Source organism: Grus americana, chromosome 3, assembly GCF_028858705.1.
Source record: "Grus americana isolate bGruAme1 chromosome 3, bGruAme1.mat, whole genome shotgun sequence".
Taxonomy (NCBI): domain Eukaryota; kingdom Metazoa; phylum Chordata; class Aves; order Gruiformes; family Gruidae; genus Grus; species Grus americana.
Genome location: NC_072854.1, coordinates 101825219 through 101848697, shown reverse-complemented (window position 1 = coordinate 101848697; position 23479 = coordinate 101825219). Strand labels below are relative to the sequence as shown.

Below are 23479 nucleotides of genomic sequence, written 5' to 3'. Positions count from 1 at the left end.
CCTGTTTCAGCAGTGCTTTTATGCTGATTTGCTTGCTTGAAAACATGTGAAGTATTTATTTTTAATTCATATTATCTCATTATTGCAGGTTTCCTTTACAACATGGCTCATTTCAAGTGTTAAAAAAAGCCTAGTGATTTTTATCTGAGTTTTAGATTTTCCAGTAGTGATCGGTCTCACACACAGTGCTAGTTAGAACTGATGTAGCAAACTGTTTTTGTTTTTTCTTTCATCACATTGGTGGACCAACAGGCAAAACGTATTGTGATGATTGTCTCCAAGATGCAAAGATAAAAGTGAAAAGGAGCCAAGGACTATTGTAGCTGAACTATTGTGTTAGGAAGCTGAAGGTGATCATTGAGAACTTCTTACTCCCACTTACATAATGAGTGATGGCTTTCCAACACAAGAACTCTTTTACTAAGTAGACTCTGATTTGGCAGATAAAGTCTGAGCAAATTTTTCTCCATGTGAGTAGCCCCACTGAGGTATCAATGCCATCGACCAGCATTAAGATGCTGACAGGGACAGGATCAAAGGCTACAGGGAAGGGAAATTTGGAAGGCCGGAGGATTTGCTCATCAAAATCAGGTGCTGTGGATACGCTACCTTTAATTGTTACTGTAATGCATGCTTAGAGCACTCTGAGATCCCTGTTCTTTCCCCTGCTCGGGTAGTCCTGTGGGTCATGTCTAAGCTGATGGGCCCAGGCCATGGCAGGGTGCAGGGTCACCGTCCCTCCTTGTTCAGGGAGTGCTGGCCCTGCAGTCCAGCTGGACACTCAGACTCCCTCTCCTTTTCTGCAGAGACCTGGGTGCAGCCTGGAAGGGTACCAAGACCTGAAGGAATATTCTGCATCCTTCAGCTTAGATGCAGACATAGGATCTCCTCTATGAGTTAAGTGTCTAGTTTGCATTGCATGAATAAAAAGTGTTGTCCATTGCATGAATAAAAAGAGTTGTCCATGTGCAGGGAAAATTAATTTAACCCTCTGTGGACTGAAGGTGTAATGACCTTTGGGGTCTTATCTTTATTGCCTGTGATCACACAGAGAAGTAAATAAATGACAATGAACGGTTAGCAATTTTTCAGCCAGGAGAAGAGTAACAGGAGGGTGATAGAAACTGAACATGAGGCAGCACTAGTAAAGGAAAACTACAAAGGAAGTCATGAAAGAGGCTGGTGGTATACACAGAGAGACAGGGCTGAGGAAGGGGTGTTGGTGGATGAGATACAATAATGAAGGGAAGCTGTTTGATCCCTTGTAGCTCCTGGGTCAGTAGCAGCTGCACCTGCAACACCCCTAGGCTCTCTGTGTGCTGGCCAAGGCAGTGGCTGATAGTGTCTGCTGCTGTGCAAACATGGGCTGCCCGTCTCCTGTGTATCACTGCATGAATCAAACATCTGGACTCCAGAGATACCTTGTGAGTGCTAAACAACCTTGATTCAATTATGCTACAAGATGCACACAAGATGGTATCTTTTGCAGAGTCCTGCACTGTGAAGGGCTTATAGGAAGTATAGCACTGGGGAAGAGGGTGAAGAGCACAGAAACTCATTTATTCTCATATTTCCACAGTTGGTCCATAATAGTGCATAAAGGGGGTGGAGGTTGAGGAGTTTGTATAGCCTAATGCTAGGGATAATTTGAATGATTCCATGTTTTGAAGGTTCTCAGTCCCACTTGCTTTATAGACAAAAATAAATTAGGGCATGATTTTCAGGCCTGGAGTTTGAAAGTCAGCTCTTGGCTATGTGGCCAGAGCTGCTCGGTTGTGCATCTGCAGGTTCTGTTGGTTTAAAACTCACTTTTCTTTCTTGACGTTATAAAATGGATCAACAAAAACACCAGCAGTAAGGCTTTTGCAAAGAGCGGGGGTGCGAAGTGCACTGCCTGGGCCAAATTCCACACCAGATAATTCCATTGAGGCGATGGTTTCAATTGGGCATCATTATCTTCACTTCCTGTCTCATACTGCAGTGCCGTGCTACTGAGCAGCTGCTGATTTCCTCCTCCGCAGGCCTGGCTGCATGTCACGGTGGGGCTGCAGCATCTCCTCCCTGCTCTTTGCTTCACCCACAGGACATGTAAGGAAAGGAAGCAAATTATGGAAAGTGCTTTGAATTCCTCTGTTGAAATTTACGTCTTCTAGTGTGATTAGTTTTCGCTATTATGGAACAAAGTCGTATTTTAAAAACTTTCCAGTTGTTTCTGCAGATCTGTCATCCATTTCCATGGATACATGAGTGGTAATAAGGCAGCCAGAAGCTGTCAATTCCAGCCACTCACTAGCTGCCCAGTGAGCAGTGAAAAGCTGCTGAAGTCATTAGTATTTTACACTTGAAAATAACACAATAGTTTCAACTCTTCTGGTACTCTTCATTCAGGAATCCCCTGGTTTGGTAAATGAGCCACTACTATAAATAACTACTCATAACAGCTTGGTGAGTGTGTTTGGGAGGGCATGGAGGCTGGACGCGCTGAAGTGACCTGTCAAAGGCCACCCCATGAACTAGTGGCATGGGCAGGAAGGCATTCGGTTCACCCATTCTGACTCCCTGAGCTCATACCTGAATGTATTAGGCATAGACCACCTGCAAATCAGATTATGGAGATATACCCACCCTCATCTGCTTAATAACAAAGCATCTCTATTTTTCCCCCAGATAATCCAAGATATCTTTGATTTGGTGAGTTTCTGCTGCAGCAAGAGCCATCAGATAATAGAAGGGCTGCATTCCTGCAGGATATGACATATGCTAACTGTTCATTGAATGGGTTTCCCTGTCCATCATGTTGAATTCCTCAGTCAAGTTCTTGCTAGTTCTTCTCTAAGGATAAGGCTTCTGCCACTATGACAGGGAGATTATTCCGCAAAGATGAGAGATCACGTGTCATTATCATCTCTGAACATTAAGTTATATTTCTGGACATTTCCAACATAAAATACCTCTTAGTTGTGTTTCAGGGAACAAAGGTAAAGAGAAAAATAGAGGAAGGGCTTTTTTTTTTAATATAATTGCAGAATGCTCTGGTTTTGCACATTCTATTTTTCAGTATAGTCACCGTATTTTTCAGCTTTTAACTTCTGCTCTATGAGGTGACACACATTAAGTGATGATTCTTTCATTCTTGCACCCTTACATAATCCACTGAAATAAACAGATCTTTGCATGTTAAACAACTGTTCAGAGTAATTAAGGTAGGTGGAACTGGGGCCATCATGATTTACCTTCTGTGAATCCTCATTTTCTCTTCCTAAAAGACCCCACAGGTGAGTGACTGTGTGTGTATATGGAAAAGTTTAGACAGTTTTGATAATATGCACTGCTCAAGTAATCCTTAACTCAGCTAACTTACCACCATACTTCTCAATTTACTAGCAATACGTCTGGAGTAGTTCGCATTCTCTCGTAATTATTATTAACCAAAAGTCAATCCCTGCAAGCACTGCAATCCCTGTACATAATCCAGGGATTATGTAACTAACTTTTACACACTGCCCACCTAGATCCAGTGGTTTTATTTGTGTGAGTAAAGATTACAGAGCCAGGCCCAGAAAAACACGATGGCATCAGCCAAGTATCCCCAGTCCCTCTATACTGTCTCATTTGAGTCATTCACATGCATAGTCAATAAAATTGGTCCCAACACAGATGACAATAGTACCCTACTGTCAACTTCTTTCTGTTCTCAGAAGAAGCTCTTTATCATGGCCCTTTGTTTTCTGTCACTTAACCCATTTCTAATCCTTAACAAAGACTTCATCCCTAGCCCTGTGATTATTTATTTCCCTTAATAGTCTTTTATGAGGGACCTTATCAAAAGCATTTTAAAAATTGAAGTAAATTAATATCTTGCAGATCATGTTTTGCAACATTATTACATGGCTTGGGGAAGACACACAAAAAAAATTCAGATGTATTTTGACAGCTACTGTAGTGGTTTAGCAGAGCTGTGCTTGGATTAGCACTGTTCTTCTGTCTGTACTTAAGAACTCTATTTCATTTCCTGGCATCTCTCTCTTCAGGTCAACCACTAGTTCAAGGTGGAAGTGATAAGTCTGCAGCATCTCAAGTGTGCTGGTGTTAGCTCTTGGGAAGTCGAGAGGAAGGAAATAACAGTTCATAAAGTTTTGATTGCTTGGAAAAGAAGAGATGTTTGTTGAAAGTATGAGCAAGGCCAGCTGCAAAGAGTTCAGGAGTGAGCAGAAGTAGTTCTGCATTGGCTGCTCACTCACTTTAGCTATTAATTGACAGAATTTCAATTGGAGATTGAGTAGAGGAAGGCTATTTTTCTCAGGCCTGTGAGGGGGCTATCTTACATCATCCACTTTTTAGTTAGTGGAGGGTTCACTTTAAAGATGGATAGAACAGCATGATCCAGGATGGTGTGGCGGGGAAGGGTTTGGCAAAAATAGTGGCACTGAAGAAGTAAAATAAATGTGCCATGCTCTATTCCTCCCCCAATTTTAAAATATCAGCATTTTGCAAGCAATGGGCCATATGCTCCCAGGGCTTGCAAGCCAAAAAGTATAGCAACTTACTACAAAACCGCTCTCCAAATTCTACACACAAGCCAAAACCTCCTACTTGGTATGCTGCCGTCATGCCAACTTGCAGAACAGAGATTGGGCCTGAGCAAGGAGATCTGCAAAAGAATGGCAGGTTACGCACATGCACACATAAAGGGAGATACAGGCTGGGGCTGGAGTCAGGACACTTGTCCTGCAAACCTGGCCTGGGGAGAGAAAGCAAGACAAATTGCCACTGATAGCAAGAACATGTATCCCATCCAGAATGCCCCTCCCCACAGAGGGAAGACAGTAAAGTCTCCTTGGGTTGCTCCTGCAGGGCTTTCTATGCAGAGGAAGGAGGGATGTGGACCTGCAACACTGGCCTCATCTAGTCCATGCTCTAGGAGGAGCTCTTCAGCATGGACACCATGACAGGGTGGCTGCAGTGGCTCTAGTCCTATTCTGTTGGATGGGAACCATCCTGCATGTTTATGGTGTTCAGAAATAATTAGCTAATACTGAAACCAGGTTCCTGAAGAATACTAGTGCTGCCCAGAGATATATATACGTGCTCTTCACCTGTACCTCACAGGATTGTCTGTCTGAAGCAGTGAAGGAGAGGTCTTTGTTCAAGAATTTTCTGTGTGGCAAAGCAAGGCAAGAGTTAGTTCCATCAGTGTCAATTTGCTTTCAGCATAAATGTACATTTTATTAGACTAATAATCTAGGCATATGCAAGTACTGGGGAATGCCACCCGCAGATGATGGACTTGTAGGTGCTGTCTGAGACCTCACAGGGCTGTCCATTTCCATGTTCCCTGACCCCTTGGTACAAGGCTCTCCTGTATTTTCCACACTCTTCTGTTCCTCCATGACAGAACATCCAGAGAGTACTTTATATTTCTCCAGGGATAGTCCCTGCAATATTTTAGCCACTGGCTAGCTCAGAGCTCTCCCTTCTCTGGCTGGTACACTATATTCTCTCTGGCAGAGGTTTAAAGCAGTACAGATGCTCAACTTTTGTGAATGTTTTTGTGGGCTTAATATGATAAAAAAGAGGTAAAGAATGCCTATTTGAGGACCTGTACTCACCACTATAGGCAGAGTGAATTAGGGTAATAAAATCACAGGATAGGATGTATGGAGTGGAGCATATGCTCTATCATCTCCACCAGGAGCGAGCCAACTGCTGCTGGGAGGATGGGGCTGTGAATGGCCTCCGGACCAAACACTTGCTCGATTTGCACGCCTGCACGGCTGCTGGTGGATCCAGCTGCTCCTTCCCCCCGGCTGCCTTACACAGCCGTGGGGACGCTCATGCCCAGGCACAGAGGGGCAAAGCAGCTCCTTGGGGACCTGAGAGCAGGCAGGAGAAAAGAAGCTGGTCTAGGAAAAACATGTTCTCTGGCCCCACAGCTGTACCGAAACACTGTAGGTGAAGCTGAGACATAGCAGGCTGGTACTTGAATGAGAAGTTTCTGAGAAGTAGCTTAGGTGGGATGCTTCAGGGTGCAGTTTTGTGCTTTCAGTAGGTGGTAGTTTCTAACTCTGGTATCGTCCCTTTGAGGCTGGTGGAGGAATTCCCAAAGACAATTGTTGGGAGAACTGAGAAATTCCATTTCCTTTAGCAGGAGTTACATTTAAGCTTCTACTGAATACTGTATTGCACCTTGAATGTGTCATTCTCAACAGGGCAGCCACTTCTGCCCCCCTAGGGAGCAACCAGTGCTGTACTGTCCAAAGAGGACAGCTAATGTTAGTTACTATGATTTTATGGGGTTGACATATAATTATGCTCTTGTTATCAAATCTTAGATTGAAAGACAAGATGTACTATTTTAAGCATGCAATTTTGGCAATAATAATTTTCTTCAGAATGCTTTTTTTTAAAAAAAATGTTGGTATGAAATAAACTTTTAAGAGCAATGAGAATATGTATGGAATTTTCTCATGCTAAAATTTATGTTCATCTATTTTCTGCAACAAGTAATCAAAAGTCTCGTGCAAGAGTACATGAAACAGGATTGCTCTTTTTCATTTCTTGGGAGATGGCCATCATTACATTGGGCCAGAGGTATGAGTCAGGGCTGCCGTTTCCTATCCTGAAGAGAGGAATCTCTCTCAGGAAGTCCTGTGTTGTGCTGGAGATCAGAGCAGGTGATAATGGTCTCATCTGGCTTTGAAATTTATGAGAAGGAGATAGGACATGTAATGGAGTCATTATTTTGTTTTAGTCCATTCTTCACATTGCAGCACTTGGCGATTTAAAAGCCGTGTGGTGACCAGATGGAAGGAGCAGGGAACAGAGAAGAGCAGTAGGATGGCTTCCCCATTACTAGTAAGAAGATCCTGAATAAAAGCAAAAAATGCTGGGAAAATATGTAAGTGATTTTATCCATACAGATGACTTTATAAAGAAGTATAGGTTATGAGAATGTAGGCCCTGAACGGAAAGGAGATGGAAGGAGGAGGGAAGGGTTAGATAATATGGACTAAAAATATGAGAAAAGATGAGTGGTTGCATCCCCTAGAACCTGTATCAACTCTATTTGAGGTATAAACATTCGCAAATAAAAATGGAAGAACACTGAAGGAACATCAACTTAAAAATAAGATAATTGGGGCTGAGAACAAGGAAATAGATGGCATTTATGCGAGGTTTAGAAATACTCCAAATTGCAAGAGTTAAAAAAAATCCTCCTCCAATTTTCCTGTAATCTTCCACATGCTTCATTCAGAACTCTGGGACTTAAAATCATCAGTGCATCCAGGTTCAAATTTTTGGCTTATTTGCTGAGGTTTTGTTTTCTTGTTCTTTTAAAATTCCATTCTTAAATATCTGTTTGGTAACTCTCTGTTTCTAGTGGTTTCTATTTGGAGCTGGGCAAAATAATTTCTTCCATCAATTCTTAAACTTCCAATCTACCTTCTTTTGTGGCCATGAGAGGAAAATGTATTTTATATCATTAGAAAAGTGTATTTGCTTCAAAATAATACATTTATTTCATTGCGGATCTAAAAATTATTTTAAGATGACATTACAAAGTTGAAATTTTTCAAGGTAGTCTGTACTAAAACTTTATTTTATGAGGAAATACTGAACACTCTTGAATTGCTTAATCCAGTACAACTAGGAGGGAAAGGGGATATGATGACTTTTCATAAAGACATTTAGGAGGTAAACTTCAAAGACAAAAAGAATTAGTTAAAGAATAATACTGGCATGAGATCAAGTGGATGCAAGCCGATTATTAATACATTCAGACTGGAAATTTAGAGAGAGATTTCCATCCATGCATCCAAGAAGTGATATTCTGGTAATGGGAACAGAGAAATTCACTGGTTTAGGCTGCAGTTGGGTATGCTAATGAAAACGATTGTATCACAGAATTCTTAGGGACAGAAAATGAGGCTTGTGATGTGGATCAGTTGGTATCTGATGTTTAGGTGTCAGCAGCTGAGTTTGAAAAGAGACTTGGTTGTTTATTTGCACCATTGCTTTATTCTATTAATCACATGCTTCAGGACTTTTGTTTGCAGTCTGTGGAGGTCAGTAAGGGTCATTTTTACTTTTCGTTTATGCATTGCTAGACTTCTAGTTTGGTCTCTTTTTCACCCCTGAACCATGAAAGAGCAGGAGGTAGGCTAGGACCCCTAATCTCTGCATGTATGTCACTCAAGTTTAAAGTGATCGTCAGATTTGGGGTAAGGAAGGAATTTCCCTGTTGATCAGATTGTCAGAAACTACTGCAGAAGAGGGGATTGTCTTCATCTGTCTTAATTTCTTAGGATTTGCAGGAGATTTCACCTAACAGTTTCCTTCTGTTACCAGGATTTGGGCTACTGACAATGCATGCATCTTGCCTTTTTGCTTCCTGGGGCTCATTAAGTTTGCAGCTGCTTTATGATGAAGTGTAAAGTTTGTTACAGACTGCTGGGGAGCATCCTGGGACCAGTGGTGTGTGGGGACACATCGGGCAGCCTGTGAACTCTCCAGTCTAATCATCTGTGAAAGTCTGCACTTGATGGCCCAGCTGACCCTTTCTGGCCTTATTTCCTACATTCCTTATTCTTTTTTTTTTTTTTTTTTTTAAAAGTTCTTCCAATTGTCAATTTTAATTCAATCTGAAATTATTTGTCTTTCATGATGTGTCAAACTGGCGATGACTAAAACATCATCGAAAAACCAATTTGGTCACACAGGAGCCCCCCTCATGCCCTGGGTTCCTCCATGGCCTCCAGTTAGGTGTAGGAGCCTGTGGGCAACATGCACACAGAAATCCCTCTGGAGCCAGAAGCCAGAAAACAGTCTGGAAAACACGCTGGAGCCCTACTTCTCTCCTGCCTCACATTAGACTGGGCAGCCCAGTGGACCAAGTATCGGGGCTTTCCAAAATTTGTCTGCTATAGGTCAGAAATTGGGCCAGGGAGGAAGGGAAGCAGCTGCCTTTCAGGGGAGCACTTTTGAGGGTGATGTAGGTCTGGCATTGCTGCTGGCTTAAGACTCAGGTGGAAATCACCATCGGCCCTAAAGCAATGCCCAGGGTGGGTCTCAGACCTCCTGCCCACCTAAGGAAGGTGGGCAGTGCTTTGGGTAGGGGACAAAGCAGGAATTTAGGAAATGGGCAGGCAGGAGGGGGGCCAGCTCTTCCTCTTCTGACACAAGTCTCATTTGTGGAGCCACTTGCCGCACCAGGTGGCTCTGACACAAGAAAGCATCACAGAGCTGCTAGAGATGTCTCGCTGATGAATTATTTTGAAGCTACCATAGTGCAGCAGCTTAGCAATTAATCAAGGAGAAAGATGAATCGAAACTACAATGGCCTGTAAGATCCCGGTACTCTTCTTTCTAACTTGCACATGCTAAAGACATAAAACAGTTATGATGACTTCTTCCTTCCTCTCCAGTCTAAAGATAGTAGAACCCCCCCCCCCCCCTTGCATGAAACAGACAAGTAAGCTGCAATGATTCCCGTGGTGCACTGTTTTAATACATGCTGTTTAATTATACTTTTATGACTGGGAACAGGTAACAGTGTTCATGCTAAAAATATTTAGACATATGGAATACCCTTGTATTCAGAGTTGTTTTCATCTACCAGGCTCATAAAGTAGTGAACCTACATGATAATGCCATATGTATAATAAAAGCACATTTTTTGAAGACTACATAAATGCATACTACTAAAATACACATATTTTGCTAAGGAAATTAAAAATGAAAGATAGGTTTAAAACATTGTTAAAGACTATAATGGGAATGGCAAGTGGCATAATGGGAATAATGCCATGGGATTATCCTTGGGCAATAGGGAATAACCAGAATGATATAGTATTAAGGACAATAAGTCCAATCCTGCAGAGCGCTAGCAATCCTCAGAAGTGCTGAGCCTGCTCAGCTCACGGTGAAGTCAGTGGGAGCTGAGGGCATTGAACACCTCTGCAGGATAAGGCCTGAGTCAGAGACATCCAACCCAATGCTGTCATTTTTAGCCTGGATTTTTATGAGATGCCAATTTGATTTTTATGAGATGCCAATTTGGATGTCTTAGCGGGACCCTGGCACACTGAGAAACACTCAGAGCAGCAGCCAAATTTTTCCGAATGGGCCTGATCCACCTGCCACTTAAATTGAAGGACAGATCCCCATCGCCCTCCTTGGGGTTTGTTTCTGGCCCTGTTATCAGGAGGCACCCTAAGTGCGTTGAAAATTGGCTGAGGGAGGTATGGAAGCAGCACATCTCAAAAATCCTGTGCTGCTGGCACTCTGGTTAGGTGGAGCCAGCTTAACTCCATTTTCAGTTGTGAGATGGCCAAGTTGTGCAAGCGCTTCTGCCCATTTCATTCCTTAGCACAATAAACGCCTAGTTGACATGCCTCAGATAGCCAAGGTTACAGAGCTGTAAGGACAGCAAGAGTCACGTATCTTGATTTCAAGCAAACAATTTCCTTGGATGGAAAACCAACATTTTTGATTCCCTGAGCAGAAAAAACCTGGAAAAGCTATTTCCCCCTTTCCCAGAGTCCAAGCAGGATTGATTTAATAACCTTATTAATAAGGTCTATGTGAAATACTAGTGACTATGGCCTCGATCCTGCAGTTTTAACATGACTGTGACCATGGAGTGAAGGGGTGTGTGTGTGAAGTGTTTGCAGGGCTAGGGGCTATGACCAGATAGTTACCAAGTGTTGTTGAGTTTAGGGGTGCAGGATCAACTCCACTGCCAAACCCAGTGTGCGCTTCCACAGGGCAGGGCCAAAACAAGCCTACGGTTTTTGGCTGGTGGAAGTTAATTCAGATCTCTAATGTGCTCCTTCCCTCCAGCTGTGCCATAAAAGTTGCTGTCAGAGTAGGGGGCTTCACTCTGGCCCTCGCAGACAGTCTCAGGGTGTCTCCTGAGGCTATTTGTTTCCTTTTCTACCATGTAGCGATGCAGTGAGCCCATTGCCTTGCAGCTGCATCAGCAGGGCTCTTTCTTAATGTTCTTAGGTGGGAAGTTGAGAAATTTAGCCCCGTTGGGGGCTCATGGATTTTTGGTAGCCTGACCCCAAAATCTCATTGTATTTACCTGTGTTTCCATGCCTGTTTGGAGCTCTACAGCAAAATCATGCATGCAGGATGAGGGGAGTCCTGCTCAGGGACCAGTCATTTGGTTTGGTTTGGTTCAGGCCAAAACTCTGAAAGGGCATGGAAGCAACTCCTGCAACACATTATCTGTGCCTACACTGCATGAGAAAACAGTCTGGGCTGCTGGGAAGGTGACATGGCTCATCTCTTCCGGCTGCCCCCAGCACAGGCAGCTGTGCAATGAGGTCCAACCTATGGGTGCTCCTTGGGAAATCTGGAGCAGGAGGTGTCTCCACAGTGGGCGGCCATGTGGCTTGAAGAGGCCTTGGCCACCTGGCCAGTTTGCCCTTGCAGCACAGCCTAGCATGTCTGTGCTGCATCTCCGACCCAGACCATCTCATACCTGCCTGGACGTTGGCGTAGGAGCTCTACATCAGCATGGGAATGAGGCCAACCTCAGGAGAGGACTTTCAGGAGAAAGTCACCCATGATGAGATATTTGTTTCTCTGAGGCTGGGTGAGACCTTGGGCTGCCCTTCCCTGGCTGTGGAGTGGGGAGAGCAGCAGCTCGTCCAGGAGCAGCTTCTTCAATGTTCTGGTACACCTTCAATATGGACAGTTTCCACAGCTGCTCCTGAAGTGCTACTGCCTTGTCCCTTTAGAAGGTACCTCTCAATTCTTCAGTACACCTTCAGCACTCCATAAACTACTCATAAATACCCTTGTTAAAACATCCATTTCAGTATAATCATGATGAGCCTAACTCCTAAGTCCAGCCTTACAGGGAGGATGGCACTTACCTCCTTAAATGTACAATATAGAGCATCCACATTCATATTTTTAGTAGCATATAGCAGTGGTCCAGCCTTTAGTGTACTGTATGTACTTTTAATAATCTCCATAAAAGCCTGATTTTCAATCCCTAGGCTCAAGCTGACAGTGTAAATAAAATCACCCAAATCCACAGGGTAAGAGAAATGAAAATGACAAGGATTAAAATTTTGTCAAACCTCTTTCTTTTTAAAATTCTGCTTCCCTTCCAATTGGATCACGACCCTCTGTGTGCACAGCTTAAGACCAGACGGTATGCTTTCACTTTTATTCCGCTCTGCAGCAGGCTTACAGTATTTAGTGAAAGTCTGTAAAGAATGTGTGCTGTGTAGAGAGTTAATACCATAATCCCCTATCGTTAGGGTCAAATGCTGAATAGAGCAGAAGAATTAGAAAATATGTTACATACAATGGCAGAAAAAATGCATCAGCATGCTGTTCTGTTAACACACGCATTCATTACCAACAAGTAAATGACAATGAGGTAATAGAGTATATTAAGGGATGTGTACTTCAAGTCTAGTGCGGGTGTTGTTATGAGTACCTAAGACTGAGTGAGCATCTAACTCTGTGGATACACACACATCGCAGGGTTCCTCATTGCGTATAATTGTATCTTTCTAGGAAGCACTTTGATGCAAAAATCAGCTTTTTAAATTATTTGGCGGAGGTGAACTTTGAATACTCCTTTTTTTAATTTCCTGTGAAGTGCGATATCTATATTTCGCTATCCAAGCATGACAATACATCTGTCTCTAGAGAATTCCCGAGCATGAATTGCAGTAATTTTAGCTAAGGAACTATTCAGAAAAAAATCCTAGTGCTTGCCTTTTCAAGAGCTCCTCAGGGGGCTAGCAACTTACATCATATAGAATTGGCATAGGTGGTTCATTCCCTTGGGTTTTCAGGAAAAAATGAGCCAGTATGTGCTGAAGGAATGACAATTTGCTAGAAAGAAGAGAGAGAAAATACATTTTGTATGTAGTATTGCCTGACACCAGTTGCAAAATATAACACTCGCACAATCCAAAAGTCTTATCATCATGAGTTAGCATATTGTGCCTTCCTGTGAGGAAAAGACAGCTTCACAAGAAGGAGGGCGACCCTATGGAATGGGAAGAGATAGAGAAGTTATTTGGCTGCCTGTTCTGACACTAAGTAGCGTCTGATTCCCTAATTATTCCTGCTGATTTAGCCTGGTTATTAAGGGAGAGAGACAGTGCTGAGCTGGAGGCGGGATGAAGGTACTTAAAAAACATCTTGCAATAGCTGGTTAATGACAAACTGTGGAAAGCACGGCAGCAACATGTAACCTCAAGACTTTGTCCAGTGCAAGCATGTTATCTTATCTCATGACTGATCGGTTGTAAATACTACCAGGCAGCACTTTACCAAACTGACCATGTATGGTCTCATGTAGCCACATGTGCTGGCTGTGCACTGTCACCTGCACACTGTTTACAATTTTGTGTTATTTTCCTACAGTAGGAGTTGGGAGTGGTCAGGAAGTTACTTTTATCTGAAAGAAAAAAAATAATTCTCAAAAGCTTTGTTCATTTTAAAAATAAATTCAGAAAATTCTTGGTCAAAAATCCACATTTCCCACAAAAGCTCTTTTCTTTTTAATTTTAAAAAAAATAGTCTTCCTCAAAAATTGCTTGGCTGGTAACTGAAGTTAAAGAGATTTCAATTTTTAAATCTTTTATGTTCCTGAAGGGAGAAAAAATGACTTATGGGGCTGTTGTTTCTCCTAACTTGTGCATCAAAATAGATTTATTTTAGTTTTGACAGTTTTCTAAAATTCTCTTTGAGCGTTTCTGAGTTTTGTGGATGGGGCTTTAAGCAGTTGTGGAGCACCTCTGACAGACAACAAGTGGCAGGCAACATTAGCAGGGTCAGCACCGAAGATGTTAGTGTCCTGCGCCTGAGTTCTTGTGTCCTGCAGTGGTCTCCTCATTAGAGGTGAATATTGCTGATGGCTTCCTTTCCTTTAAATCCTTATGAAAATATGTTTTACCTGCTTTAAAACATTCTGACCGTCCTTCCTTCAAAGTCGCATTACTGCAAAAACAAATTCAGAAAGATTAATTAAAAAGGAATCTCACCGCTGAAACACAAAAAATGCTCCCTCATCTAGGTGCATCCATTGGTGTGAAAGACATTTTTCACCTGGGTAAAATTCAGCTTTTTAGCTTAGTCTTCATAATCTCAGGTATGCATTTCTTTCTACCCTTGGACAGTAAATGTAGAGAGCTATAGGTAAATTCTGCGTATTCAGTTTATTTAACCACACTTATTACAGCATGGTGGGCAGCGAAAGCCAGGCTTTGCCAGGCTGCTGCCTAAGTAAATCCTGGTGAGGAGATTCATAGAGACTGAGCTGCATATATCTGGCTGCAACTTACCAGTAGTAGGAATGCTCCATATTTTCTAAGGGAAGAATGTCTCACCTGGAAACTACACAATTCATGAGTGGATATTATTTAAATCAATAGATTATGCATATTGGTCTTGACTCAATTTAATATCTAACTGTGTCAGTAGGCTGAAATAATTAGAAATTGTGACTAGAAAGGGAAATAGAGTGTGATAAATGAAATCAAAGAAACAAAACCTGTTGTTTCTTTGGTGACAGGAGAATACACAGCAGTAGAAGATAAAGTATTTGATGTGGAGTTCCTTTTCTAAGACAAAATAAAAAGTACACAAGATAATTCAGGTGGGTTGAATGCTTGTCATTCAACAAGTGGTTCAGCTCTAGAAATGAGCCAACAAACCTAGAGCAAGAATCTGATAATAATAATTGCCGCGGCTAATTTTAGGGCTAAAAAACCACAAAAGACGACCTTTGTGAAGTGGCTGATGGCACTGCCAGCCTAGGGCATGACAAGCAGAAGGTCAGGCTGGGCCAACAGGGCAGCGAGTGGGAGCCATGGCCCCATCCCTGGTGCCCAGTCTTTGCTTTCCATACAGCTCCCTTGGTCAGGCTCAGACAATTAAATGCTGTACTGGTGGGTTGCTCGCATTTTGTGCAAGGACAATTAATGCCCATTCACTAGAAATGCCTGGATCGAGGTTGATTGTCTTAGAGACGGTTATTTTCTAAGATCTAATTTTGGGTTCAGCTGAGTGGAATCGAGCCGGAGGTCTGACTGCCGAGTGCTTAAGTCTGTGCACAGCAGATGCAGACATATTTCAGACAAATTAGTGGAGAGACCTCTGTGACACACACAAACTGCTCTGTAATGATTATGGATATTGTTTGGATGTTTCAGTGCTCATGATATGACTATATGGGGTTAAATCTACAGTGCTGTTGGGAAAACAAGCAGAAAAAGGAAAAAGAATAATATGATTTGCTTAAATGAGCAAGTTGTGTACGCTTTGCTCACCATCAACTTGCATCTTCTCGTGTGTCTCCACACAACTCCTTCCTGTGGTTCAGAAGGGGATTGACTCAAGTGAATCACCCAGAAGATGTTCTCCTCTTGCAGGGACACTCCGTCCCCTGTGCACTCAGTGACACACAAGAACCCAGACACAAAATTTTTCCCCACAGCTTCTTCACGTAATCAGTGCATGCCCCGCATCCCTCTTTGGAATGAAAATTATTTGAAAAGAAGAGAAATGAACTCTTTCTGCCAATATCCACCCCCTGTCCAGGTCGATGGCAGCTACGTGTCTTTGGGTGCTTTTGGAAAGGATCTGAGGCCATCTGGTACAGTTTGAAAGAAGTGATGTCTACCTATTTCTTAATATTGGTCTCTAAGCATAGAAGGCTAAAAGTGAACCGTTTGGGGTTAACCCCGAAGGAATTTACTCTTCTGGAAAAGTGAGGTGACAGTATGTTTTGTAGAAGTTTTTATGAAGAAGTTATATTTACTTCTCACAGTATTTACATAGCTTCTACCAGCAAAACATCTGACTGTCTTCCAAATACCTCAATATGCCAGTATCTTTAATTTTTCTTTCTTTTTTTAGCTTGTAGGAAAAGTAGCTGGATTAGCATGTTTTTGTTTGCTTGTGTTTGTGCTTAGATGTGGTTGTACCTGGCAACTGTGTGTGAAGAAATTAATGAGGCAAAGTTAAGTCAGAGAGATGAGTTTTGCAATTAACACTGAATGTGGTGAGATCTATAGTTATTCTCATCTCTTCTGAAAATGAATTAACCTGCCATAGGAGAGTTGTATCTCCTGCTTCATGGGTTTCTCTACATCGGTTGGCATTTCTTGGTTTTGATAGCACATACCAGCTGCAGGCTATAACGTCATGCAAAATCCATCCATGAATGGAGAGTCAGGAAAATTGGTTGATCGGCTACTGATGCCACTCTCCTTTTTCAAAAAAAATACTGCTGATGCACCATTAGCAGAGAGGAAAAGCTTCATTTATTTGAACAGAAGGATTCTGACTGATTTAGAAAATGCCCAGTGAAAGGTAAAACACAGCATGTCATACTCTTTTGCTCATTTGCAAATAGTGACCGTTCCCAAATCAAACCCTAACATTATATTTGAGAGAAAATAAAAACTTATGCCTACATTTGAAAAGTAACACAAAGCTTGATTTCACCACATGTGCAGTCACAGGCAGAACTCATCACTGTCACCAGAGAGCTCTTGTGAACACGGTACGCACATGTTTTCACTTCCATGGTTTTCATTGTAGCGTTCCTGATGACCGCCAGTTTATTGCCTTGGAAGCTACAGTCTGAGTGTTCTGTTAAACCTGTCTTCTTACCAGTTTCTTTTCTGTCCTCGTGTTTTGATTCGATGTTGAACAACACTGTGTAAAGTTATCCTTCATGCACAAAGGAAATGACTGTAGTGCAGGAGCAAGGATTTTTTAGCAAGTGCTGACTTCACCGAAACAATTATTCCGAGGAACTGAAGGAACTGACAACAACTCTTGATCATATTCAGTAAAAACTCAATTAAAACATGCATTTGCTGGAGTTTAGAAGTCAAGAACAGGTTCAACTTTGCAATAAATTTCTGGCCTGTCTTTTCAAAGCAAAAGTGTTATTAAAGAATGTAAAACAAAACACCAATATCAGAAAGCACAAGTCTAATGCAGAGAAACACTTTGTGCCAAAATATTTTAATACATTTTTTTTCTTACCCGTTTGTGCATCAAACCAAAGAAGTGCATCAAAAATACATCTTTTTCACAATGCTACAGTATCTCCACAGTTTTGGGACCACAGAATCCTCAGGCTATCATTAATAGAGTACTGGTGCCAATCTCAAGGCAATTTTTCAGAATATGAGTTGTTCCACAGTTTTTGTCTGATTCAAGTTCCTTTACAGTGGCTTCAGGTTCATATAAATCCCCTGATTATTGTTTGCAGAAATACAGGTCATAGACAGTCGCAGACAATAAAGGAAAGGAAAACGTAAATAACCTTGACTGGTTCCAAAGGAAACCTTCAAATAAACCAGGATCGTTGCAACACTGTCTGTTGAAATACACCCAGGTAAGTCAGCACGGCTTAACTTGGGCAAACGAAATCAAGTAAACTTTTGTCCGTCTTGCACAATTCGGCTTGGGTTTGCTTCCTACCTGCTGCGCAGGATGCGCACAAAGCACCCGAGTATTCTTCAGGTAATACACACAGCATAGACAGGGGCTGTCGTTATATCTTAACAATTTAGGAGATGAAGGGGAGAAATGTTAATGCTTTGCATTTATTTACTTTTACAGCATGCCATAAAGATTAAAAATACATTGTACACAAGTGCAGTATTTAATGTAGCACTTTAATTACATTCAAGTGTGTTACTAAATAGTCTTGAGAAAACCTTAATGACCAGCTGTTCTACCCTCTTCCCATATGTCAGAAATGGTTTCAGAAATCACATTCTGGGACAGTAAGGTTGTATAATTAGACAGTGTATAGTTAACACTTCTAGATTTTCCTCTTAAACTGCGGGCCCTTTTCACTAACATATTGTGGTTTGGTGCCAGTTTGGCACAACACAATTATGCGATGTGCCAAACTGCAACTGAGATGTACAAACTCTCAGAGACATGTTATGATTGCACCATTATCTTTTTATATCTTTTTCATCATTAGGACTGGATGCTTTTTATGTTATGTAAGATTCAGCTTTTTATGGCCAACAAATAAACTTAGTAAGTAGGACTATAAATTTTTAATACTTCTTCCATAATGCCATTTGTCTAATCAGAATTAGATGGTTACTGTAACCCCACATCAGTTTTCACCAAAAAAGGCATCATTCCAAGAACAGCAGCTATGGGCAAAAATTTCAAAGGAGGTACTTTTTGGCCCGGTTCAGGAATGCACTTAAGCACATGCTTAGCGTTAAGCACATGAGTGCTTATATAGAGGCATGCGCTGAATCTGGATCAGAAAATGGTTTATGCCAAACAAATAAAATAAACCCTTTCTGCAAGTAAGCAAGTATATGAGCAGCTCAGTCCTTTGAACAATTACCATCTCTCTTCCCGTTAACATCTAAAAATGACAGTGTTTTTCTGGAGCGTTTATTATTTTGCAAGACAAAACACATCCACAGTTTGCAAGGTGGGGGGGGAGTTTGTGCGCATACATTAAGCGCAAGCCGCCAGCCGAGCCGTCAGCGCGCGGCGCACAGACGATCCATCCTGGCTGAGCGGAGGGGGGCCGCGGGAGGCAGCAGCTTCGCCATCCTGACAAGAGAGGTTTACGGCAGGTTTTTGTGTTGGGTTTTTTTTAGGGTTTTTTTTTTTCCCTGAGCTTCAATTTCCAACGACTTATTTAGATGTAAGCAATGACAGCTGTAATCATGTTTTAAATCTTGCTTTGTATCCTTAGTTATAATGTTGTTCAATTAATATTCAGAATAATGGAAGTGATGTGCCCCTTTGAAAAAGACTTGAATGCAGGCCAAAGCTTTGGGAAACTGATTCTCAAGAGGATTAATCAGCATTTAAAACTTGCATTAATAAAAATCTGATCTTCTACTGTGTGGCATGCATAATACTTTTCATTTTTAAGCATTTTATTTTAATAGTGTGGTATCCTTTGTCCTGATTTTTAAAGGGATTTTAAAATCTAACTCCTTCAAATCAATCCTGCTTTGACCCGTGTGCATTCTTTTACTGAATACATTAAAGAAATCCGTAGTTCACAAATACCTCTATTACTAAGGATGAGCAAAGTACAGTGCACAAGCAGGCTTGTAATAGAAATCATATATAGCTTCCACAGGAATTTATGTTGGGCAAGGGCTCACCAATTAAATTATTAATTAAATTATTGACACAATAAACCCACAAATTTACACATAATTACTTAAAAGTTTGAAGGTAAATTATACCCTGAGAAAACACAGAGTGTCCTGGTATGCTCCATAAAAAGTGCTCTCCGTGTTTCGCGGGACTTTTCATTCTGCTATAAGGAATATTATCGTACCCTATGCCAACAAGATTGAGTCTATATCTGAAAGACAGACTTAATCTATGTTTTGTGTTGTTCTCCTGATCTTATTAGTGGGTTAGAGAAACAAGAGGATTTTGTATAAAGTTTCACATATAAATTCAATTCTGGTAAACCAGCTAATTTACATGCTAAACAGCCAGCAGTTGGTAAGATAGTTTCGTTTCATGTCAACTACAGAAGCTAAATGTATTTTATAAATACTAGAGAACATTATTTCTTCTGAAGAGGCATTTTAATAGCAAATAACTCAGATCTACGAAGCTGAGAAATCTAGTTGAGAAATTCTTGTATCCTTACTCATGTTATTGAAAAGGCAACAGTTTGTGCTCTGAGTATGGACCATCTGCTTTTACTTTGTTTCATACCTAATGTGATGCTTCAGTTCATCATAAACGCAATCAGTTTTCTAAATGATGCCAAAGGTTCTTAAAAGATATTTTTATAATCTTGCTGCCTTCTAGAAATAGAAGGTAAATGTGTTTTGCTTAAAAAGGGTAACTATAAAATGGTTTGTATCCAATGGAAGATCAAAAATGATAACCTATTAGGCACTGGGCAGGATGACTACACTTTGGAATACTGCAAAGAAAAACGAATCACAAAACAAATGCCTTCTTTACCCACAGTAGACAGTGCACCCAAGATGAGATGTGGTGTGAGAGGGAAGGGCTTTACACAGATGTGCACATGTTTAAACTAGATGCTGATTTAATTTTTCTGGAGAAAAACCAGGAAGGCTCCAATTTCAGATGCTCTCTGAGTTCCCAAGACCTAGGTCTGGCCCAGGGATACACAATGATCCCATCACTTGCATAGAGATAATGGGAGCAAGTCCCCACTCTTCATGTACACTGAGAGGGACAAACAGGACTTATTCTGGTACCACCTTGTTATCCCATCAAGCACTTCCTGCTTGTTTCTGGTTTCAGAGAATGACACTACTGCTCGCAGACCAAAGTATTTCCCCATGAGTGAAATCCTGGCCATAAGAAGTCTGTGACAGAACACACAGTCAAGATTTCCAGCTGTGCTAGGACATTCTCTTGAGTTGATAGATGCCTAGATTCAAATCCAAAACACTGGACAAAATGTATATAAGACTTGTCATATACATTGATGGATAAATACCCAGACACCGGCTGTCATCTCTAGCCTCCCCCATCCTCACCATCCCCAAAGAACCTCGCTCCTGCCTGTCTTTGATCCCCTCTGAAGAGGAATAGAGAAGTACCTTTGAAATTCAGTCTGCAGTGTTTAGATCCACAAACATAGGTCCATAGCTGGGAAATAAGGCTGTGTCTAATTCAGAAATAAGCCAAACGGGGGCCTGTCCTCTTGCACTGAAGTGAAATATGACTTGGGTCCACACCTAAATTTTCTACAAACAGGGTGGTTGTGTCCAACCTGCCTACTGGGAACAGTGCCTGGGAGTGAAGCTCTTTCCCTGCTCTCTGCCTGAGCAACACCTGAAAGCGAGCTAGCAGCATGTTCTAACTGTGAGACACTGCCACTCCCCGGCCAGGCCAGCAGATCGAGGGATGGCTTTTGGGTCTCTAGCCAACTGCCTCATACAGGGATGAGAGAGGGAACATCCAAAATGATGGTGAGCAACTAGTATAGATCAGTATGAGACTTTGAAGTGTGAAGAGGACAAAACACCAGTTACCCAGTGTGGGGTTTTATTGTAGAAACTATTACATGCACTAAACTCATCTAACCTCTACTACAGAAAAGTCAAGCTATGGGCAAGTGAGAGTGAGTAGTTCTGATGCATCACCACAGGGAGCCTAGGTCCCATTAGTCTGTGTTGTCGGACCACAATCTTCCTTTTGCTATCTTCTTCACTTTCCTTGTTCTCTCTTTTTAGGCTCCTAATTGCCGTGAGGAACCAAACTCCTTCATGCAGTCAAGGCTGTTATCACTCCCACCATGGCTCCAGCCCTTCTCCTTGGTCCTTGGGGCCCTAGCTCCTCTCTGCTTTCCTTGCTGCTTCCAGGCTGCCTTGCTCTGGGCTGTGCCAGTACTGGATTAGGCTGAATACAAGTCCCACATTCTTTATTACGGAGTCAGCATTTCTTCCTCGTTCTTTGCCTGGCTGCTGCCCAGCAGGTTATTTTGGGACCTACGCTAGCTGCCCCAGAGCACAGCCATGCCAGGGAGGGTACTAACAGCTAAAGGCTGCCAAGGATTGTTTGGCAGTGCCCGAGCCTGAAACGAGGTCCTGTTTTATTTAGGACATAGACATAGTATAAATGTCCCCGAGGAGAAGAGCGGTAGGAGGGTAAGGTTTGTAAGTGTCCAGCACCAAAGCGCTGGCTGGGGGAAGGGGAGGCATGGCTGGGCAGCAGCCCCTTGCAGCACTGCAAATCCACAGGCTGGGGGTGGGAGGGACAGTGCTGTGAGAAGGATTAAGTCCTCTGCACGTTTTCCTCCCCTTCCTCCACAGACTGGCTCTCATCACTGCTTTCCCAAGCCAGGATGGTGCCTCTGCTCTTGGGACGTGTGGTCCCCACACCTCCCCCTGAGTCAAGGCAAGAAGCAGCAGAACTGCAGCAGCACTGCAGGATTGTCCTGTGGTCTTCGTGGGTTGGGACTAGGAGGCATTGTGAGACAGGCGTCTCTCCTCACGCCATTCCTCCCTGTCCCAAGACAACAAGCATTGTAAGACCATGGTGTGGAGACTAAGATGTGAGTCAGGCAGCGAGTGGCAAGAGGGTGCAGAAGAAGGGGGCAGGAGGAGGGGAAGGAGATGGGATGGAAGATGTGGGATTGGAAACAGCATGTGTGAAATGGTTGGGAAAGGCTGATTTGACTGAGCTTTCTGGGTAAGGGTTAATCCTCCAGTTCTCTGAGCTGGTAAAGAATACTGATGTATAGGTATAAAGTGTGACTCCATGACCAGGTACAGGCCCCGCAGCATCTTAGTTAGGTGTCCTGCCTATTCATTTTATTTGGAACCAGAAATATTTTTACCTTCTCTTGTGCACCTACTCTCCTTGTAAAACGTTGTGTCGTACTTCAGTGGCCCTTCTGCCTGTGGAGCCAGATAGCCACCAATGACTCGTATCTCCTCTTCTGGGATCCCAGCTTGGAATAGCTTATATAGGCCTGAATTTCTGCTCTGGAGCACAGTCCTTTAAAAATCTCTTGAGCTGGGCAACTTTCAATACTTGCGATCAGGGACACATGATACCATCGCACCTTCTCAGCCCTGCTGCGATGGTGCAGGTCTTGGAAGAAGCCTGAGTGCCCTTAGAGCAGCCAGTGAGCAGATGCAGTGGGGTTGCTGTGGTAGCTGAGCTGCCTTATTTGAAGCCAGGGTAAATCTGCAGGAGCCAGGGTAGCTACCCTCACAACCTGCAGCTGGGAGGACATAGCAGCAGCTACAGGGCCAATGTCCTGCCTCCGGCAGACGGCAACCGTGGATGCCTGGAGAGCATTATTAAATGCTGTGGCAGATTCATGACATGTTGCTAGCTTATTTCTTAACCTTTTACTTTCTATTACAGTGCTTTTGTGAAAAAAAGAAAAAAGGTTATTGTTATACTTGAATTTATCATGCTGTTGGAGAGCACTGGGCGTGAGTCAGCTTGAGGCAGTAAGATGAACAAGATGAGCTCTTGAAGTACCTTTCCAGACCTATTTCTACAAGTCTATGAGCAGAACAAAATGAACTCAAGATGTTTTCCCAGAAGAGAGCAAATAAAGGAACCATTTCTTTGAATTCTGCACAGATTGAATATAAATAAAATGAATCCCACATCTGGTCCATTCTTTTTCATTTCTTTAAAAAACAAATACAATAACGCCATACACACACACAAAAACCAAGCAGGGAAGATCAAGTCAAGGGTGCCTCAGGTTTTACTTTCTGCCTCTTTTTCAAATGGCAAAAGATTAAAAAAAAAAAAAAATCTGCATGCCCCATATGTAACGGCAGTTACATCTAAACCATTGCAGTTCCTGTGCTGAGTGCTGCAAAATCAAAATCTGAGAGGGGAAAGGAATTTGCAGCAGCCAAAAAGGGCTGTCCTCACAAGGAGGGGAGTTCAGAAAGCTTTTTGGCTTATGGGAATTCAGTAGGCTGGACTCCCTACACGATGTGTGAAGGAAGTT

At 42.4% G+C, this 23479-nt stretch overlaps 1 long non-coding RNA gene across 2 annotated transcripts in view; it reads left to right on the top strand.

The window, feature by feature from the left end:
* Positions 1 to 23230, top strand: part of LOC129205243 (uncharacterized) — a 64841-nt gene extending 41611 nt beyond the window's left edge. For both annotated transcript variants that reach the window (XR_008576669.1, XR_008576670.1), the window contains 2 exons: positions 17267 to 17392; positions 21231 to 23230. This is a non-coding gene — a long non-coding RNA (uncharacterized LOC129205243). The remainder of the gene's footprint in view (positions 1 to 17266; positions 17393 to 21230) is intronic.
* Positions 23231 to 23479: the final 249 nt, after the last annotated feature.